Source organism: Pelophylax lessonae (assembly GCF_965119305.1).
Source record: "Pelophylax lessonae genome assembly, chromosome: 10".
Lineage (NCBI taxonomy): Eukaryota > Metazoa > Chordata > Amphibia > Anura > Ranidae > Pelophylax > Pelophylax lessonae.
The window spans coordinates 157,866,950-157,878,459 of record NC_138777.1 but is presented as its reverse complement, the minus strand read 5'-3'; positions in this window follow the sequence as shown (position 1 = coordinate 157,878,459).

Genomic DNA, 11,510 nt, shown 5'->3' with positions numbered 1-11,510 from the left:
CCATAAAAATACATATTGTTTTTAGTGAAACATACTGAATAATAAATGACTGAATAGCAAACTACCTAAGCTCATGAAACATTTAGACTAAAAATGTATAAACTGGACACTTTAAAGTACAATTTAAAAGTACAACAACCGAAGTTTCAAAAATGAAACGTTTATGCTCTACTACAGGAAAAGGCAAAATTGTCTTCTGTAGTGGGGCTTTGCCCATATTGCAAGTGTTAACAGCTTTTATTGTATAGGGGAGATGAGAAACATTTACTTTCCTGATCGTCCGCTCTCCCGGGAGATGGTGTTCCCCCAAGATTTGGCAGTGGACTGTCCCTAGGCATCAACATGTCCAATGCAGGGCAAGCTACAGACTCTGCTTTGGTCTTGGTTATGTCAGAACCCTAGACTGGAGAATTGGGGAGAAGAAGCTGCAGGAACCGGTTTAGCAGTATCAAGTAAAGCCTAGTACACACCACTAGTTTTTTTTTTTTTTTCCTTCAATCTGGCAGGTTGAATAAAAAAAAAACTGACCGGTCATAAGCCACTGTATTAACAATTTGATGTTGGAACAGCAGGCTCCCCTGCTGAGCTATTGTTTTCTGACAGGGGGATGGCCTCCCCGCCAAAACACTCAGGTCAACGCTCTTAGCTATTGGCTGAAAAGCACTGATCGGGAGGCGGTGGGCCGCTGGTTTCCTAGCACGCTCGTCTGACAGAAAAAGGCCAAACAGCCAGCTTCTGTCAGACCGGCTACCATACACACGGGCCAAATGTCGGCCGGATTTTATTGAACCGGCCGATGTTGCCCGGCATTCAGCCTGTGTGTATGTAACGCTCTGGGTTCTTAGTTCAATGGGGCTGCATCTACAGCTGCAGAATTCCACTCAGTAGTCTTGTAGAGATATGTTAAATCACCTGATCCAACACTCTTGACTCATCACAGTGGTTCAGCCTGATTCAGTATGCACATACACAAACACTCAGTTAATGATGTTGCATGAGTGATAGGTAATTATGCAAGTAGCAGTGAAATGATACACTGAAATTATAGGCTTTGAAGAGTGACAGTAGATGATGATAAGCACTCAGATAGTGATGTTGCAGGAGTGATAGTAGATGATGATAGGTAGAAGTAATAGTTACAATGGATAACACAGGTATGTTAGTCTCTTTATAGGTGTGTGGAGGTAGGTTGGTAACTGATGCGAGAATCGGATATAGCTGGTAACCGATGTGAGAATCGGATAGGGCTGGTAACTGATGTGAGAATCAGCTAGGCTGGTAACCGATGTGAGAATCGGATAGGGCTGGTAACCGATGTGAGAATCGGATAGGGCTGGTAACCGATGTGAGAATCGGATAGGCTGGTAACCGATGTGGGAATAGGATAGGCTGGTAACCGATGTGAGAATCGGATAAGCTGGTAACCGATGTGAGAATCGGATAGGCTGGTAACCGATGTGAGAATCGGATAGGCTGGTAACCGATGTGGTGTTCAGAGGTATGCACAAACAGAGTTGCAGGGTAACAGATAGCAGTAGACACAAGAGCTAGCAATCTAGTTCAGGAATGCAGGGTTTAGCAAGCCGTAGGCACAAGAGCTAGCAATCTAGTTTAGTAATGCAGGTGATAGATACTAGAGAGCATGTATCCTAGAGCTAGCAACAGTTCTGTAATCCAGGTATTAGTTAGCAAGTGTTGTTGATAAGAGGGGGTCCCCTGTGGGGTACTTATCAATAGCCAGTAGTGAGGGAGTGCAGGACAAGGTAGCGAGGCTCCGGTCAATCCAGGTATAGGGTATGTAGCTGGAAGATTCGGCAGCGTCAGGTTAGGCAGGTATCAGGAGCGGTTGCACGACCAATGTGTGAGTGCAGACTGTCAGTTGAAATAGCTGCTCAGTGCGGCGCCTGATGATGACGTCAGCACTGTTAAAGGAATACACACCTATATGCGTTCCACCTACCTGAGTGGTGGAACGCAACCCGGAAGTGAGGAGATAGAAAGGCACTGAGAGTGCCAGGATCTTACAGTGTACTAGGTTTTAGTAAATCTTTCTGTTCTTCTAGACCAGGGTTTCTCAACCAGGGTTCCTCCAGAGGTTGCTAGGGGTTCCTTGAGCAATGAGCAATTTCTGCCTCTCAGATAAGTTCCCCTGACACCATTGATCAGTTTAGCTATCTGGAAGAAGGTAATTCTTTCCAATGTCCACAAATGTAAGGAGCATTCTTCCCACTCACCATCACACTAATGTATCATGAGTTGTAAATATAGTCATTTTTAGCAGGGGTTCCCTGAGACCTGAAAATTATTTCAAGGGTTCCTCTGTGGGGAAAAGGTTGAGAAAGGCTGCTCTAGACTTAAACGAACATTTAACCCTTGCAAGCCAATAACAGCAAGGGTTAACTTTTTCGTTGACTGGAGTTAACTGGCTTACAAAAAAAAACAAAAAACATAATTTTATCTACAGTCGACATGTATTCCTTTCTACAGCAACTTACGGGAAGCATTTAAAAAAAAAAGTCCCATGATGGTACACTCATTTCTATTGTGCGACTATTAGGAGTATTTCAGACTAATTATTTAGAGGATCAATCTCTTACTGTAACTCTTCAGCATTTACTGAAAATCAGAAATATAATAATAACTTTGAACAACTAATCAGAGTTTATAATGGGGTAAATGCCACAAATACCCACAATGTCACTGATTTAAAGGATTGTGACACGTTTTATGATTATTTATATGATTTTCTGAATAAATATCACCCATTAACTGTACCGTGTAAAAAGCAGTGTTTTCCAAAGCAGGCAATCAATGGAATATAATTTATTTTGGGGAACAAAATTCACCCCTTAACTCCACCCTAGGTGGGAACAGTATTGTTATGGATATTATGAGAAGCCAATGCTTTGGGCATTAAGGCAAACACAGAAATCTGTTTCTAATGTTGATCTAGGCATAGCTCTCTAAATCAGCATAACTAAACCACAAACAGGGTCCTAAATCTAATTTACATATGGCATTAATATGATCAGCCTGTTTCTGTAACCAAATTATTTGATAGTGACAGAAAATCACTTAATCAAGCATTATAAAGTAGATTATATAAATAAAATCAAGCAGTCATGTGGAGTATTATATAAATAGTTACCGTTTAAGTTCTTCACGTTCAGTGCCTACAATCACAATAAAACAAAAAAAAAATAAAATTGTTATTTGTATTTTAAATTTAAAAAAAAGGGAGTAAGTACATTGGTACTGACTTGTCCTACCGCGACTTCTCAGCTGTGTGACATACCAATATGTTTTACTGAACTAAAAGTAAAACCAGAACAGGATATTATGAAATACTGTACAGTAGATGTGGTCAGGGCTGTCTCCCACAGGTTTTTTTTTTTTTGTATCTATTTACTGTACATAGGTTGAAAAAAGACATCTGTCTATCTATCATTAAAAACACACACACTCACAAATAATAAAAATAAAATAATTCCAGTGAATAACCTGACATGGTACAAAGGTGAAAAAAAGTATAAAGTTAACCAAAACTGAAAACGAATGTACATTTCAGAGTTATACACAGAATCACGCACATGATTAAGCAAAATCTAACAATTAAATTACATTCTAAATTAAAGTTTAGAATCTCATCTATGCTCAAATACTATTGTTTTTATTTAAATTATAACAGATATATTATACCTCCTGAAGGATCTTCCTTATCCCTTGTGCTTTTTGTGGACTCCTGAAGGAGCGCCCCCTGGAGACATTCAACCATATTCATGCCTTCTGGCTTCTTATTCTATATGTTCAACATTGGATGTGAGGCACATACATACCTAAAGTGATTGTAAAATGGAATAAAAAAAAAAAAAAAAAAAAACGAACATGTTAAACTTACCTGTACTGTGAAGTGGTTCTACACAGAGCAGCCCGGATCTTCCCCTTCTCAGGTCCCTCTTCGGTGCTCCTGGCCCCTCCCTCCTGTTAAATTCCCACACAGCAAGCAGCTTGCTATGGGGGCACCCAAGCCGACTCACAGCTCCCTGTGTCCATTCAGACAAGGAGCCGTGACCCGGCCCCACCCCCTCTCTCTCCTGATTGACTGAATGATTTTGATTGACAGCAGCGGGAGCTAACCAGGCTGTGCTACTGTCTCAGCCACTGAGGAGGGGAGTCCCGGGCAGCTGAGAAACTCCTGAAACATCGCTGGATAAAGACGGGCTCATGTATATATTAGGGGGGCTTCTGCACACAGGTGTTTTTAATGCATTAAGATAAAAAAAAACCTTCTGCCTTTACAATCCCTTTAATCATGTGCTCCTGTAAATGATCCTCAATAGTTTTTCTACTATTGTGTTATGAGACTTGCTGATATATGTGTTTATTGCACAAATTATCTCAGAGAACGAACGTATAACCCCCTGAGGAAAATTTACAAGTTGAAACACGTTGGGGCTCCCTCATATATAGATGTAGATAAGGATAGTATATGGTTCCAAGATTGTGCACCCAGCATATAGTATTATTTCTACATGCTTTAATTATAATTTTCTATGTTTGCAATACCTTTATATCTCATTGGAGCTTTTTATTGTTCTAATATCAATAACGTTTTGTAATCTCCTATATATATATATATATATATATATATATATATATATATATATATATATATATACACACACACACACACACACACACACACACACATACACACACACACACATACACACACACACACATACACACACACACACACACACACACACACACACACATACACACACACACACATACATACACACATACATACATACATACATACATACATACATACATACATACATACATACATACATACATACATACATACATACATACATACATACATACATACATACATACATACATACATACATACATACATACATACATACATACATACATACATACATACATACATACATACATACATACATACATATATATATATATATACATATATATATATATATATATATATATATATATATATATATATATATATATATATATAATGTCTATTTACTTTGTTATTTGGAAAGTCCCAGCTCCCCTTTCTTCCCTTGTGGTTTTCTTACTTCAACATTATCGGGATGTGGCACTGATAAGCATTAGATTGGGTATAGGAACACGTTGTAATTATTGTATATACTATAGTTGGTCCAGGGAAAGAAAAAGAAGAAAAAAAAACAATAAAGCATGGTCCAATTCACTCCAGTGAATCTAAAAGCCTCTAAAAAGTTAGTTTTCAGTTATATCTTGTGCATTTAGGAATGCAGCTCTTTTGTTAAACAATCTACTGAGCTGGTCAGAACTAGTTCTTGAAGGAGTCTATTCCACATTTTCACAGCTCTTACTGTGAAGAAGCCTTTCCGTATGTTAAGGTTAAGGCTGGGTTCACGCTGATGCGAATTGAATGCGGGTTTCCCGTGGAGCAGCCGTGGAGCGCATTGCACAAGGATCCTGTGCAGCTTTGACTCCGTTTCAGATCCAAATTCAGGCAAAAATTCAGGCCTGATTCGTCCCTAAAATGGAGAACAGGGAGGCGCCAGACCCCTGCTGTAAGACTGTATCCGCACCCAGTGTGAACCCAGCCTAAATCTCTTTTTTTCTCCAGATGTGAATAGTGCCGCCTTGTCTTCTGAAATGGCCGGAAAGTGAATAACTCTACACCAAGTTCACTATATTGACAACTTACAGTATCTCACAAAAGTGAGTACACCCCTCATATTTTTGTAAATATTTTGTATATCTTTTCATGTAACAATACTGAAGAAATGACATTTTTCTACAATGTAAAGTAGTGAGCGTACAGCTTGCATAACAGTGTAAATTTTCGGTCCCTTCAAAATAACTCAACACACAGCCAATAATGTCTAAACCACTGGCAACAAAAGTGAGTACACCCCTAAGTTAAAATGTCAAATTGGGTCCAAAGTGTTAATATTTTGTGTGGCCACCATTTTATTCCAGCACTGCCTTAAAGAGGTTGTGAACCCATATATATTTTTTTTTGTAACCTGAAAGAGAAACATAATGAGCTAGTATGCAACGCATACTAGCTCATTATGAAATACTTACCTTAGAACGAGCCCCCGCCGTGCCGCCCACTTACCTGTATGACGGGCGACACGTCCAGTCGCCCGTCATCTGGGATCGTGGCATCCAGCCATCTGATTGGCCGGAGCCGCGGTGACGTCACGCCGTTCCTTCAGAGCGCATGACCCAGTGACGTCACTGGCTGCATGTAAGGTAAATATCTCCTAAACGGTACATGTTTAGGGGATATTTACAGTACCTATAGGTAAGCCTTATCATAGGCTTACCTATAGGTAAAAGTTGCAGAGGAGGGTTTACTTCCTCTTTAACTCTCTAGGGCATGGAGTTTACCAGAGCTTCACAGTTTGCCACTGGAGTCCTCTTCCACTCCTCCATGATGACATCACGGAATTGATGGATGTTAGAGACCTTACGCTCCTCCAACTTCTGTTTGAGGATGCCCCACAGATGCTCAATAGGGTTTAGGTCTGGAAACATGCTTGGCCAGTCCATCACCTTTACCCTCAGCTTCCTTAGTAAGGTAGTGGTCATCTTAGAGGCGTGTTTGGGGTCATTATCATGTTGGAATACTGCCCTGCGGCCAAGTCTCCGAAGGGAGGGCATCATGCTCTGCTTCAGTATGTCACAGTACATGTTGGCATTCATGTTTCCCTCAATTAACTGTAGCTCTCCAGTGCTGGCAGCACTCACCCAGCCCCAGACCATGACACTCCCACAACCATGCATGACTTTAGACAAGAAACACTTGCCTTTGTACTCCTCACCTGGTTGCCAGCACACACGCTTGATACCATCTGAACCAAATACGTTTATCTTGGTCTCATCAGATCACAGAACATGGTTCCAGTAATCCATGTCCTTAGTCTGCTTGTCTTGTTTGAGGGCTTTCTTGTGCATCATTTTTAGAAGAAGCTTCCTTCTGGGAGGACAACCATGCCGACCAATTTGATGCATTGTGCAGCGTATGGTTTGAGCACTGACAAGCTGACCCCCCCACCCCTTCAACCTTTGCAGCAGCACTGGCAGCACTCAAACGTCTATTTTCCAACGACAACCTCTGAATAGGACACTGAGCATGTGGTGCACACAACCTCTTTGGTCGACCATGGCGAGGCCTGTTCCGAGTGGAACCTGTCCTGCTAAACCACTGTATGGTCTTGGCCACCATGCTGCAGCTCAGTTTCAGGGTCTTGGCAATCTTCTTATAGCCTAGGCCATCTTTATGTAGAGCAACAATTCTTTTTTTCAGATCCTCAGAGAGTTCTTTGCCATGAGGTGCCATGTTGAAGTTCCAGTGACCAGTATGAAAGACTGAGAGTGATCACCAAAATTGAACACACCTGCTTCCCATTCACACCTGAGACCTTGTAACACTAACGAGTCACGTGACACCGGTGAGGGAAAATGGCGAATTGGGCCCAATTTGGACATTTTCACTTAGTGGTGTACTCACTTTTGTTGCCAGCGGTTTAGACATTAATGGCTGTGTGTTGAGTTATTTTGAGGGGAAAGCAAATTTACACTGTTATACAAGCTGTACACTCACTACTTTACATTGTAGCAAAGTGTAATTTCTTCAGTGCTGTGACATGAAAGAAATATAATAAAATATTTACAAAAATGTGAGGGGTGTACTCACTTTTGTGAGATACTGTATGTACTTATTCATGCTACTCATATCCCTACTTGAAGTGATTGTAAAGGTTTAGCTTTTATTTATTTAAATTTTAAACAAGTTTTACTTACCTGCTCTATACAATGGTTTTGCACAGAGCAGCCCTGCTTCTCGTCTTCTTAGGCTCTCCACCAGTACTCCTGGCCCCTCCCTCACAGAGTGGCCACCATAGCAATCCACTTGCTATGGGGGCACTCGTGCGTACTCGCTCTTGAGCCCCGCTCTGTGTGTCCATAATACACAACTATTTAGGCGTATCAGTTCTAGGAGCAACATCCCACATCCACATCCTCAAATTAGACCATTTTCCACAAAATAGGGTTAAAGGGGGTACCTCCTACCCATAAACTAGGACTTAAATGGATGTGGGATTGTCACATAAAGATAGGCACATCAACAAATATTCATATATATAAAAAGATACATTTTATTCATATATAGAGGAAAACATTAATAAAAAAAAAAAAAGCATAGTTTGTTTATAGTTACTTCTATGTATGATATTATTTTATATGTATATTATATATCTATTTGTTTTTTCTTTAAAGTGTAACTCCACTTTTGTTGAGAAAAAAACATTCCCCTCTGGGTGATCTCTGTACATTACAGGGATTTTAATAAACTTTGTTGCAGATTCCTACCTTTTATTTACTCTGAAGAAATCATTGTTTGTTCTTCTGTGCTAAGTGGGTGTAATGGGAGTGGTTTCATAATTATCTATCAGCTATGGCGGCTGCAGGACACTAATGAGGAAAGCTGCTGGGTCTGCATCCCTTTAGACGTGTTCCTATTGAGAGTATCTCACCAAAAATTACATTTCTGTTGCAGGGGATGCCAGAAGTCTGGCTTGTATTTTAGGCAGACTTTGGGGAAAATTGGTGAGCCAATTACGCAAGCAGGAAATTATGTTTCTGGGGCGTGGTCAGTACACATTCTGTGTACAGAACAACTCCAGGTATCAGAAAAATACAACAGCTACAGATTGAAAAGAAAAGGAAACTTTTAATAACATTCAAAAATAATATGATTTGTGTCGCAATTGTATATGCTATATTGTGTTTTCTTTATTTGCAGATTTTTTTCCCCACGGAAGTGGAGTTGCCCTTTAAGCTCATAAAAACAATTTAATTAATACTGAGGGTCCCTATGGAAGCAATATGTGAACAATATGTTCCGCTAAACGCTTTGGACCTTCGAAATATGTCTCTATTAGGCACATTGCTTTATCTGAGCCACGTGATACATCTTTTTATATTTTTTTTTTTTTTATGAATGAATTTTTATCTCTGTATATGAATAAAATTTATCTTTTTATATATATATATATATAATTTTTTGTGGATATGCCTATCTTTATGTGACAGCCCCACATCCATTAACCGGTTGCCGACCGCCGCACGACTATATACTGCGGCGGTCAGCCCCGGCCAGGCAGAGTGACGTATGGGTACGTCACTCGCCTGTCACTGACTTGAGAGCCAATTGCGGGCGGGCGCGCGCCCGCCGCGGCTCGTTCACTGACAAGTCAGTGCGTGTGACCGGCGGATGTAAACAAGCCGCCCGTCATTCTCCCTGGTGTAAAAATGAAGATCAGACGGTTCTACTATGTAGGACCGTTGATCTTTGTTTTTACACCAATAGCCATGTCCCTATACAGTTAGAATCACGCCCCTAGGACACACTTAACCCCTCCCTCTCCAATACAGTTAACCCCTTCCCTGCCAGTGTCATTTTTGCAGTAACAGTGCATATGTATAGCACTGATTACTGCAGTAATGTCACTGGTAACCCCAAAAGTGTCAAAAATGTCAGTCAAGGGTCCGATCTGTCCGCCGCAATGTCGCAGTAGCGAAAAAAAAATCGCAGATCGCCGCCATTACGCGTTAAAAAAAAAAACACCAAAAATGACAAAAATCTTTCCCTTTGTTAGTAAACGCGATAACTTTTGCGCAAACCAATCAAAATATGCTTTTTGCAATTTATTTTACCAAACATATGTAGCATAAAACAAATTGGCCAAAAATGTTAAAAAAAATTTGATTTTTACATTTTTTTGGGGGGGGAATTTCATATAAAAAAATGTGAAAAATATTGTTATTTTTGCAAAATTGACGCTCTTTTTTTGTTAATAGCGCATGATCAAAAAATCGCACAGGTGATCAAATACCACCAAAAGAAAGCTCTGTTTGTGGGAAAAAAAGGACGTCAAATTCGTTTAGGTACAGCGTCGCACGACCGCGCAATTGTCCGTTAAATTCACGCAGTAAAAAATCGCAAAAAAACCCCTGGTCTTTTAGCAGCCAAATCCTCCGGGGCTTAAGTGGTTAAAGTCCTAGTTTACGGGTAGGGGTTCCCCCCTTTTAACTCTGTTTTATTGTATATGGTCTGTGTGTCCACTAGACACACAGGGCAGAGCCTGGGCACAGCCCCCGATCGCTTATCACTGACTGTGATTGACAGCAGTGGGAGCCAATGGTTTCAATCCCAGCCAATGAGAGAGAGCCGAGAGAGTCTCTGTTGTCATGCACATCACTGGATCGAGATCAGGCACAGATAAAAATAAGGGGGGCTGGCAGGGGAAGCTGCAAGAAGAAGGATTTTTACCTTATGGCAAAGAATGCGTTAAGGTTAAAAAAAAAAAACGTTCTGCCTTTAGAACCACTTTAATCTTTTCTCAAGAGAGAATACATTCAGTTTAACTAGTCTTTCCTCATAGCTTAACTCCTCCATGCTTTTTATCAGTTTGGTTACCCTTCTCTGCACTTTCCCCAGTTCTCCGATATTTTTTTTTGTGAACTGATGCTCAAAACTGAATTGCATATTGCAGATGAGGTCTTACTAATGATTTGTAAAGTGTACAAAATGATATCTCTCTCTCTGCAGTCCATACCTCTTTTAATACTAGAAAGTATTTTTCCAGCTTTAGAAACTGCAGCTTGGCATCGCATGCTATTATGTCTATGATCTACCAGAACACCCTTGAACACCATTGATTCCTGCAACTGTTTCCTCCTAGTACATATGATGCATGCATGTTTTTAGCCCCCAACTGTATAACTTTACCTGTATCATCATTGAACCTCATTTGCCGCATAGTTGCCCAAATAAATAGAGCATTGAGGTTGGCTTGTAAATTGTGTTTAGAGCGGACATATAGTTCTTTACAGAGTACATAGAACAACATACATTAATCCTTGCCCTCAAAAGTGATTACAATCTAATCTCCCTGAACATGTTTTCAGAACTGAAGTAAATTCGGCCTGGCCTAAAACATTTCTAAAGTGATAAAAGTGTTGAACTGCAGGCACCTTGTGGTACCTTCAAATACTGTTAATCTTCAAATTATTCCCTGTCTTCCCTAAACTTGTCTGTACATTAGGCTTTAACTTCAGCCGAAGTGATGATTAAGCTGCAACTCCTGTCCCACGCATGTTATTTACCCGTCAAATGTCAAAACTTCAGTGAGCAATACATGCTCTATTAAAGCAGAGCTGAACTTACCTTTCCTTAAACAGTCCCCGTCCTTCAGTGGTGCGAGCATCTTCTTCTGCCTTTGGCCATCTTCATTGGTAAGCGTGGGATAACATCATTCCTATGCGTGCATAGGAGTCAATCATCCCAGCACACAGGGACAGTGCTGGCTATATACCCTGAGGTGCACATGCGCAGCTCAGTTTACATGCTAAAGAACACTGTGAGCAGGCGGGTAGGTGTATTTTATTGCAGAAGAGAC